This window comes from Lissotriton helveticus, chromosome 1_1 (assembly GCF_964261635.1).
Source record: "Lissotriton helveticus chromosome 1_1, aLisHel1.1, whole genome shotgun sequence".
In the NCBI taxonomy this organism is placed as follows: domain Eukaryota; kingdom Metazoa; phylum Chordata; class Amphibia; order Caudata; family Salamandridae; genus Lissotriton; species Lissotriton helveticus.
Genome location: NC_136057.1, coordinates 899,993,158 through 900,005,031, shown reverse-complemented (window position 1 = coordinate 900,005,031; position 11,874 = coordinate 899,993,158). Strand labels below are relative to the sequence as shown.

The window sequence follows — 11,874 nt, the reverse complement described above, 5'->3', positions numbered from 1 at the left end:
CAGGGGTGCAACAGGGTGTCATTTTGACACCCTTGTACCCTTGAAATTCCATGAGCAATTTGCGAGTACCTACTGGTACTCGCAAATTGCTCATGCAATCTCCAATACATTCCTATGGGCCTGTAGGCCCATAGGAATGAATGGTACAGCATTCCTTAATTGCGACTAGCAATTTGCGAGTAGCAATTAAGGAATGTTTAGGAATCGCTATTTTAATAGCGATTCCTACATGCATAGGCTTTTGCTATTCCTAAATAGCGATTCCTTAAAAATCGCTATTTAGGAATAGCAAAAGGCTACGTTGATGCATCTGCCAGACTGCGACTTAATAACTAAACCGTTTGATCGTCAGCTGTATTTCCATTTTAGGGTGGACACACTCCCAGTGAGATCCTTTACCGTAAAATGGACCGCCCAAACAGAATCTATGTGCCCGGGATGTAGGTCCTGTAACGAATCCTTGGCTCACATCCTTTTTGCCTGTGCTGCTTATGCTTCCCCACGTCGTGTTTAGTTGCTCCCAATCTGTTGGCTCCTGGGCACGAGGCGGACAACCGAAGCAGAACGCAATCTGCGGACCGACACTTCACCGCCTATTGCAATAGCCATGGCAAAAATTTTAGGGTGGTCATGGTCATTGAGGGCTCGCTTAATACTCCAGAGTGAGATTAAAAATTGACGTGACCTAAACTAATTACCATCCTTTTACGCAGTATAGGGTTGAATAGTGCTATCGATTCGCTACGGCCCTAAATCAGCTACATGTAGAAAGTATAAATTAATTGATAATCACACTGAATTATGTGATGCGCTTTGTATATATTTTAACTGTTTTTATGATATTCTCCAAGGAGATTTTAATGCTTTATGATAAATGGATTCACTCTATATACTAGATATACGACTAATAGCCCCTAAAGGAGGTCTGCTATGGGGCTATGAAACGTACAAATAGTGAAAATGAAGTAGTTTCTTTCTACATTTATTTAATGTATGTTTCTCTATCAACAGCTGTTTTATATAATTGATTTCATTTGTATTTTTGTGAAATGCTTTTATGACTGCAAATTGTCGAATAAAGGTGTTGAAATGGAAATGGAATTCAATTAATTCTGTTTGTTTACTTTCAGAAATATTTCTCCAATACCAGCGCGTCTCTTAATTTCAATGACCAATGAGTTTTAAACTTACAAGCAGCGTTAACCAATGATTGCGAGGCTTTTCTGTGACGTGAATCTCACTCTCTGCACTCACCCCTCCTTTACAATTTTCTCACGGCTACACACCCGCTGTTTCTACCAATCCCAGCGCGGCTCTCTTTAACGTCAGTGCAGCACCCGTGAGTGACTCCCTCCTTTGCAAGGTAATATGATAATTCAATTTATTTCAAAATGTAATTATACATTTTATTAATTGACAACATGGAAACATTCGCTACTGTGCCTGATTGACTAAATTCAAAGAAAAGATAATTTCTTTCACAAGGAGTAAACCTAATTCTGCCTACTTTTCATGCACTGCGAGTAAAACAACCTTCTGTTTACCCTTCACTGAAGCAAAACGAACCTGCTAGTCCTTCAGAATTACCCTTTCTAGGTGATATAGGACCAAAGTTTCACCAGTGAACTTTTTGCTACCAGTGTAGCTGGTACCAGTTTGCTACCAGCTACATTTATACTAGAAAAATAAATCCTAAGTAGTGCTTCAAGTTTTACCTACCTTTGCACACCTATTCCACAAGGCAAGTAACATCCCAGCAGTGTGGCTTCTATTTACCACCCGCTTTCTTTATCCCGGGATATTCCAAACAACATTTAACAATACAAGCAGATTTGGGTTAGTATATAAAATCAATAACAATCAATAATCACTACACAACTAACTACCTATTTTTAACTAATCCCTAACCATACTACTGCTACCAGAAAAGTATACTGATAGAGCGCGCAGGACCACTAGCTCAATTTTACCATACTCTCCTGGGCCCATAAAACATTCATACCTTGAACTAGCAGTCCTGCCTGTGATTACTAACTAATCACCTATCAGTACTTTGAGTACTTTTAGGACTTATACCTGTAAACCATGACTTACCAATCCTTGTCACCTTTGCTATAAGTCCTAGGGATCGAATAAGGAGTTAGAATGAACAGGCAGTATTTAAACACATTTTACTTTTCCTGTAATAACCACAGACTCAGGGAAAGTTTTAAAAACTTTATCTATTCAAGATTTTCTGATGACAAAGAAAGGCCACAATACCGTGACCATAAATTTTACAAGCAAGAATATAATCAATAGGACATAAAGTTTGTAAGAAATCACAGCAACACCTTTAAACATCGGTACCTGGGAAGGGTGAAAAAGGGAAATAGCACAAGGACATACTGATGCAGCGCTACTCCGGAAATAAATTCTAAAACCATGTCACCTTTCCCTGAAGTACAAAAATCATACATCTACTCGTCAGTGGGGCCCATAACACCGCGAGTCAATCACAAAACACTTCCATCCTACTTCATGGATCAGTGAAATTCAAAGGAGAGCTGCTGTATCATAGTGGGGTGTCTAAACTAAAACTAAACATTTCTACTATTGGCACTTATTACTAAGTGATACTGATATCAACTCTGTGCTGAATGATAGACCCAGTGTTACTTATAGGAAGGGTAACACCCTCTCAGACAAGCTATGCTGCAGTTATTTGGGCATACGAGACAAATCCAATTGGCTTAGTCGCCAACCACATGGTTTCTACTGTTGTGGTAACTGCAGTTCATGCAGGTGGGATGTCAGGAGGATCAAAGAATACAATTACAACCATATGGGTACCTTTAAGATCAATTATTTTATTAACTGTGAGACGACGCACGTGGTCTATGTAATAGTATGTTCATGCTCCAAGATCTATGTGGGCAGTACTATCAGGAGACTGCGGGACAGAATGACTGAACACTTCAGAGCTTTGAAAAATGGAGACACCAGATATCCAATTGCAGCACACTATATAAGGACCCAGAATGATGTGATTAAACATCAATTTCACTATCATGGTATTGATGTAGTGAAAGCCGATATAAGAGGTGGGGATAGGACATTACAACTGAGACGTAGGGAATGTATGTGGATTATGAGATTGAGAGCAGTTGAGGATGGGCTCAACTTAGATTCTGAACTACAATATTATTTGGGTCGATAGCATAAAATTCTCTTTGTTTTTCTATAACTTCACAAAGACTTGTTACATGTGTTTCACTAGTTTGTATTACTGGGATCCATGATGTATTATGTCAGCAGAAGATCTCCATAATTATCTCGTAATGATGTGTTTCTACAATTAGTCGATCCTCCTGAGATTCATAATGTATGATGTCTGCAAAATACTTTGAGTATCATATAGCTGTATTTTAGTAATAATTTCATGGTCAATGTACCTTATTAGTGCAAAGAATTGTGTGAAAATCTTTTCTTTCTTTGGCCCCTGTATCCTTACACACTGGTCTGATACTTTACATTAATTTCCTCATTTGTACTATAAATTCTTTGTTTTGATACATATTCTAACTTTACTCTACCTCTTTCTCATCTTTGAATTCTGCCACATTTAATAAATCTTCTTTGGATGTTAATTAGGAACGGATTTATTGGCGTGCGACCCTGATAGGTGTCATCACGACCTACTACTGAAGGTGAACAGGACAAAACTCTAGTGGTGAGTTTTTAAGTTATTGCAGGCATACTCATATAGTTGACAGACTGGTATTGTACCATATTATATGGAACCTGCCTTTATGGCAAAGATGCTATATTATGATTGATGTAAGAGGAGGTAGCAGATACTGGTGGAATGATTAATAATAGATTTATTTTTTATTATTTAGATTCACTTATTATAGTGAAACGAAGAATTGGAGTAATGATGTATTAATGCCAATTAGAAAAGGTGAACGTCGTTATACTTTCTAATAAATTTCCTTTGGGTTATAAGGTGTGCACAATGGAGAATCTTGGACCCTAATTACACAACTTCTTTATTCTGGTCTTCTTTTCCATTTCTCTCATAAATAGACTTATTTTTATCTTATGAATTTACTCCCCCTACTTTTTCCTTTAGAGTATCGTATTAACAAGAATTCTGCTATATATTTTTTGGTTTCTGATATTATTTCTTTAATGTTTTGTATACAGCCCTGATGAAGTCATTGGCAAACTGATATGCCAGACGAAACACATGTTGGCTGTTTTCTGGATATACACCGTAGCTGTGTTTTGAACATATACTGAAGTTGTCAAAATAAAGAAGAATTCTACTGGAAACAACAAATCTTGGACACTTTTCTTTGCCAGAACTATTTACATTGTTGGACTTGAGAAATGGATTTGATTTATTTGTGACCATTGATGTATGGTTTCATTATCTCATCTATATATATATATTGTGATATTATATTAGTGTTTCATTACTTAAGAGACTAAAGTAGATTATCAGTTAACTCTGTTTTTGTACATATATTGGAGCGCAGGTGAGATATCGCATTTATCTGTATTGACCATACCTAGGTATGGTTCTTTCGGGTAGTCTGGTAACCTCCCTTTTCTCACCTAGCTGCACCACATTTGACTTATACCATCTTGTTACCAATATCCCTGTAGATAGTGAGCGTCCTGACCTGCGTGGTTACCAGCCATCAATTTCTTAATTTCTAACTAGCTTAGGAGCAGCCACAGGGAGTAGAACTTAAATACACATAATGAATAGGGACAAAGAAGCTCAGGATCTTTTCACCAACCTTAATGCAGGCTCCTCCATAGGTACAGCTGTGGGTTCGAGTAAGGAGCAGAAAAATGAAGGTTTAAGAGCAAAGTTCATTAAATTGGAACGTCTTAAACGAGCAGAACTTAATAAATGGCGGGATGCTGCCACCTTGAAGCAGTATCTAGTTCTAAATAGAATCCCTAGGGGTCTGAGATCTCAAATTATGCCCACCTACGAAGACTTAGAGCCAGACTTATTGGATACATGGGAGAAGGAGCTCACCAGCAGCTCGAGGAATCTCATCAATATTTTGATTGAAAATGCAGAGAGAAAGATTAAGAAACTTCTAATGGAAATTGAAGCAATAGAGGATGAAATTAAATTATTCAATATCCCAGAAGCTACTATGAAAAATTATGCGATTCTGGATGAAATTCTAATAGAATTACAAACTGACATTAAGAGAAGGAAAGCTAAGAAATTAAAGAGAGATGAGAATGATTACCGTACAGGACGTATCTTTACCTTTGCAAGGCGCTTTGATTACTTGATGGGTAAGAACCTATTAACTAAAAAGAAAGGGGATATCACACGTGTTAGTGACTCTTACTCCTCTTCAAGTAACATTTCTACTATTGAGAATGAAGATCCTATTGATACAACAGGGACTGTAACTGCAGGCAATAGTTTTTTAGAGGAAGTACGTCGGATCAGGATTGGAAACAGACGAGATGTAGGAAATACAAGACCAGGAGAGGAAGCAGAGGCAAAGGGAGAAACAAAAGTAAGACAGGGCATAAGGACTCGGTCCTGGAAGAACCAGTAAATAATGCAGATGACAAGAATGAAATTGAGATTGTTAATCTTTCTACACTTGATTTGACTGTTGATATGGTTTCCTTACTTAAGAAAGGCTTAAGTTTTTGTCCTACTAATAAAATGGATTGGAATTTGGTTAAAATTGACTTGTATAGATTTACCAGAATGTTGAAAATAAAGAAACACTTTGCAAATCATCCTAAACCATTGAGTACTGTTACTAGACCTGAATTGAGTTGCTTTTCAATTCAAGAAATACAAGACACTAAGTTGTTACTATCATTGACTGAGAGTGAAGAGGACCCAGTAACTATGTCTATATTACTTATTGATTTAGAGATAAATCAAAGTGTAATGGATCCGAGTGGTTTAAAGAGTAAATCACGATGGACTCCACAATTATCCTCGGGTAATGTAATCGATGCTTTTTTTAAAGCAGTTAACCTAGATATTGATAGGTTAATTTGCAAAGATATTAAGAAAAATAAGAGATATCCAAGTCGTAATAATTTGACTGTTAAAGAACGTCTAGCCCTAAAATCATTGGCCACCAATCCAAATATAATTATTAAAATGGCGGATAAGGGAGGAAATATTGTTATTCAGAATACTGTGGACTATGAACAAGAGGTTTTTTCTCAATCGAATGATGAACACTATTATGAGAGGGTGGCATCTAACCCATTACAATTAATAACGTCATTGATTAATGAGAAACTGAAGACATGGTATGAGAGATCACTGCTCGACTTTGATGAATATATGTACTTGAAGATCGAATTCCCACGTTCACCCTGCTTGTACTGCTTACCGAAAATTCATAAAAATAAGGAGAAGCCACCAGGCAGGCCCATTATTTCAGGTATAGATGGGCCTATTGAGAAATTATCCCAGTTTATAGACATTTATTTGAGACCGTTTCTCCATAATTTGCCATCTCACATTGAAGATACCAGACATGTTTTAAACTTAATGAATGATATTACATGGGAGAATGGTATGATTTTGGTCTCATTAGATGTGGTCTCTTTGTACAGTAATATAGATCATGATTTAGGAATATCAGCAATTGAGAGCTTTTTGAAGAAACGTCCAGCTGAACAATATGACCACACTATGATGCTATTGGAGATGACAAGAATTGTTCTGGAGAATAATTATTTTCTTTTCAAAAATATGTGGTACAAGCAGAAACATGGGACGGCAATGGGCTCCAGATTTGCTCCGTCTTTTGCGAACCTATTTATGGGTTGGTTTGAGGCGGAGTGGATCTGGGGCCCTAAAGGCAGTAAATGGATCGACCACCTCTACTATTGGGGTCGGTTCATAGATGACTGCCTGATGATTTGGAGAGGTACTATAGTCGAATTACAAGAATTCTTTGATCATCTGAATAGTAATGATGTACACATGAAATTTACAACTGAATTCAGTTATGATAGATTAATGTTTTTGGATGTGGAATTATTTATCAAAGATGACAAACTTTGTAGTAGGATGACCCGTAAAAAAACAAGTTGCAATGCTATATTGTCAGCAGATAGTTGCCATCCTTTATGCCAGATTAACTCGATCCCATATGGTGAGATGTTACGAGCACGTAGGAATTGCTCAGAGGACACTGACTTTGAAAATAACCTTGCAGATCTGACTAACAGGTTCAAGGCTCGGGGATATCCGGATAGGGTAATTTTAGCAGCTAAAAAGAAAGTTAGAAACACTTCCAGACCTGATACATTGAGACCTAAACCAAGCCTACTTAACAGTGAGGATGATAAGAAATTGGTGAGGTTAGTAACAAATTTTGGAGAAGGGAATCACCAGCTATATGGCATCCTGAAAAGATATTGGCACTTATTACTAAGTGATACTGATATCAAGTCTGTGCTGAATGATAGACCCAGTGTTACTTATAGGAAGGGTAACACCCTCTCGGACAAGCTATGCTCCAGTTATTTGGGCATACGAGACAAATCCAATTGGCTTATTCGCCAACCACATGGTTTCTACTGTTGTGGTAACTGCAGTTCATGCAGGTGGGCTGTTAGGAGGATCAAAGAATACAATTACAACCATATGGGTACCTTTAAGATAAATTCTTTTATTAACTGTGAGACGACGCACGTGGTCTATGTAATAGTATGTTCATGCTCCAAGATCTATGTGGGCAGTACTATCAGGAGACTGCGGGACAGAATGACTGAACACTTCAGAGCTTTGAAAAATGGAGACACCAGATATCCAATTGCAGCACACTATATAAGGACCCAGAATGATGTGATTAAACATCAATTTCACTATCATGGTATTGATGTAGTGAAAGCCGATATAAGAGGTGGGGATAGGACATTACAACTGAGACGTAGGGAATGTATGTGGATTATGAGATTGAGAGCAGTTGAGGATGGGCTCAACTTAGATTCTGAACTACAATATTATTTGGGTCGATAGCATCAAATTCTCTTTGTTTTTCTATAACTTCACAAAGACTTGTTACATGTGTTTCACTAGTTCGTATTACTGGGATCCATGATGTATTATGTCAGCAGAAGATCTCCATAATTATCTCGTAATGATGTGTTTCTACAATTAGTCGATCCTCCTGAGATTCATAATGTATGATGTCTGCAAAATACTTTGAGTATCATATAGCTGTATTTTAGTAATAATTTCATGTTCAATGTACCTTATTAGTACAAAGAATTGTGTGAAAATCTTTTCTTTCTTTGGCCCCTGTATCCTTACACACTGGTCTAATACTTTACATTAATTTCCTCATTTGTACTATAAATTCTTTGTTTTGATACATATTCTAACTTTACTCTACCTCTTTCTTATCTTTGAATTCTGCCACATTTAATAAATCTTCCTTGGATGTTAATTAGGAACGGATTTATTGGCGTGCGACCCGGATAGGTGTCATCATGACCTACTTCTGAAGGTGAACAGGACAAAACTCTAGTGGTGAGTTTTTAAGTTATTGCAGGCATACTCATATAGTTGACAGACTGGTATTGTACCATATTATATGGAACTTGCCTTTATGGCAAGGATGCTTTATTATGATTGATGTAAGAGGAGGTAGCAGATACTGGTGAAATGATTAATAATAGATTTATTTTTTATTATTTAGATTCCCTTATTATAGTGAAACGAAGAATTGGAGTAATGATGTATTAATGCCAATTAGAAAAGGTGAACGTCGTTATACTTTCTAATAAATTTCCTTTGGGTTATAAGGTGTGCACAATGGAGAATCTTGGACCCTAATTACACAACTTCTTTATTCTGGTCTTCTTTTCCATTTCTCTCATAAATAGACTTATTTTTATCTTATGAATTTACTCCCCCTACTTTTTCCTTTAGAGTATCGTATTAACCAGACCCCTCAGATTATTGCGGTATAAATTTGGAAATTTAGCGGCACAAAAATGAAAATTTAGCGGCACAAAAATGAAAAATTAGCGGCATTATTGCGGCACTTTATTTTACTCATAATCATTCTTTTTCAGTCTTAAACCAATTGAAACTATTGTAGCAGAGTATTCCACTTTGAAGTAGGCATGTTTAAGGTGCTTGCAGGTCTACTGAAGCACAGCTCTAATCCTAACCTCGTGAGAGGGTGCCCTATTTCACCCTGGAATGTTTTAGTGCCCATGTATGCATCCCTGCAGGGACATTGCTACCTCCTGGACCCAAGAGGCGTGACACCTCTTCACCAGGCGCCCTAGTGCTCAGGATGGTAGTTGGTGGAAATGCACTGCCTGCTGCAAAGAATGTGTGCCATGGAGATGGCAGGACTAAGTGTAAGTGAACTATGAGTAGGGCTATAAAAATGAAATGTATGTCAGAGAGGGGCTATGGAGATGGGAACGGCACTGTTGGAGGGTAGTAGCATGGCTTAATTTGAGCCAGTGGTTTCCGGTGCTCTGCACCGGCACCTAATTGTCAACATTTATTTATTTATTTATTTATTTCAGGGTTTTGTATAGCGCAAACATGATCCTTACAGATATCAGAGCGCTTTACAACATCTGCTCTGATGACAGTCTGCCACATACTGGTGATGTATTTCTGCTTTCAAGAGGAACAGAGCAATATTGTTTATTCATTCAATATTCTTTAAAATGGACTAATACGCAGCCCAAGTGAAACCTATAGATTTAGGGGCCTATAATAATCTGAACAGTGTCACTTGTAGGGTATGATATTTGGTAGTTGTGTTGGTTCTGACATTGGAGGAGCTGACAGGGGTACGGGATGGTGCAAGCTGCAGAGGCCATCTGACGAGGGCCCTGGCACTTCTCTTTTTTTTAATTTTTTTTAAATTAAGCACTGTTTGGTAGTGAAGGAATTCGTTCAGAAGGAGGTCAATGAGGGGGCGCCCAAAAAACTGTGGCATCAGGGCGCCCACCAGGGCTAAAGCCAGCCCTGGAAGTAGTTTCTGCTATGTAAAATACTTCTGCGAGAAAACACCCAGTGCCAAGATCGTTGTGCAGACCAGGTTCAGTCCTGGCAGTGCCGACACAGACTTCCACATATATTTTCGAGGTGGGTAAATTGAGCACCATACGGCTGGGTAATAACAAAGGTTCGGGTGAGATGACATTGTACATTGACCTTCACAATTTGAACAGTATTTATTTGCCTCCTTTAAATGACCTGGTCTCTGTCATGATTAATGCATAATTTGGTAGCACAGTGTACTCCGAATTGGAATTGATGTATTACCTGGTCAGATTGCATCCTTCCTTTAATAGCTATTTTTTTAGCATTTGAGGGTGTTGTGTCAGTGGCTTCAATTTTTAACAGTAATTATTAAGGGGTTTATGGAGAATGTCTGATGCGGTAGGAAGAAATCAGAAAGATGGATGTGGAAGAGACGGTTGCGTTCTGTGATGCTGCATGCTGTCATAGCTAAAAAGATGTTTGATGTGTTACCCGCTTGAAATCAAACCCCCAGTTGTATCCATGTTGGATAAAGAGGGGCAAAAAAGTCACTGTCCAAATAGCCATTTATTTCTTCATTGGAATGCACACAAATCACGATTGCCTCAAGAACAGTTATTTCTTCTTCATGAAGCAAAACACAAATATTCTCACCTAGAATCCCAGCACTCCCACAACATTCCACGTGCACCTAACACTCCCCCTTTCATTCCTCTAACATATCACCAAAAGCCAATGCGCATCTTCCGTTTCATGAAACAAACCCAAACAACAAAATCAAAGTGCACAAAAGACGCAAGATCAGAAGTAAATATTAGCCTCGAAATCGCATATGGAGCATTACAGTCTGAAATTGCAAAGTCTATTTCACATGTTCTCGTTACTTTCTCACTCACCTGACCAAGTTGCCCCCTTTATTTAACTCCAATATTATCCTAGCTAATAGCATACTTGGCATCATAATTAGGAATCCACACTCAGATACAGGGACAGCATATCAAGCAGTTCCTAACTGTAACGGGTTTCAAAAAGACAGAGGCACTTCTCCTTGGATACTACCCTAAAAAACTTAAACCTCAACATCACACTGTCCCGAACACAGGTTACTTTCATAGTTCTTCTAAAATTGTACTTCAGTTTGTTTTACACCCTGACAACTTTCTGGTCCTTCCTCATCTTACTCACATGCAACTTCAACCTTTTATTTCATCCCCTGTTTGCAGTTGTTTCCTCTTAATCAGTGTTCTTCAACACGCACAGTTTGCTGCCATTTCCAGGTCTCCAAAATTACATGATTGTTTTATATCCAGGCAGATTGATTGAAGATTTTCAGAACGCAAACACTTAGAAGTGAAAAATCTATGAAGAGCGTAAGGAAAACTATTGTTGTTATTTTCTTGCTCTAAACCCCGTTTTTAGGGCTCGGGCCTACGTCACCACGAAGTGGGGGCGGAGTTTCCGAGCTCTTATGTATTAGAAAAAAAAAAGAATTCTGAAAGGGGTCCGGGCTGCCACATTCCAGAAAGCGCGCGTTTTTTGCGTGTGGTATTTTGCCAGGTGCATGGTAATTGGTCCAGGCAAGGCTGTGTTTAAGTAAGGCAGCACGCCATAGGACTTAGGAATTTGTCAATGTCCACTTCCTGCATAAAGTGTTCGGACACGCGCAGAAGAATACATAAATCCTCAATTACCAGCTGTCCGAGGTGCCGGTAATTGAAGGCAGATGGTGCTGGGAGCGTGTGCACTGCTGTGTTTTTTTTCCCTTCAGCTCTGTGTGCGCGCATGAACAGCCGGCCAGCAATGTAGAGAATCACATGCATCAGATCTGTTTTTTTTAAACAATTGCGATC

At 38.3% G+C, this 11,874-nt stretch overlaps 1 long non-coding RNA gene across 1 annotated transcript; it reads left to right on the top strand.

Moving 5' to 3' along the window:
• Positions 1–1,273: 1,273 nt before the first annotated feature.
• LOC144771232 (uncharacterized) lies at positions 1,274–4,342 on the top strand. The gene is made up of 3 exons (XR_013599192.1): positions 1,274–1,363; positions 3,634–3,712; positions 4,189–4,342. It is a non-coding gene; the product is annotated as an uncharacterized LOC144771232 (long non-coding RNA).
• The last annotated feature ends 7,532 nt before the right edge of the window (positions 4,343–11,874 follow it).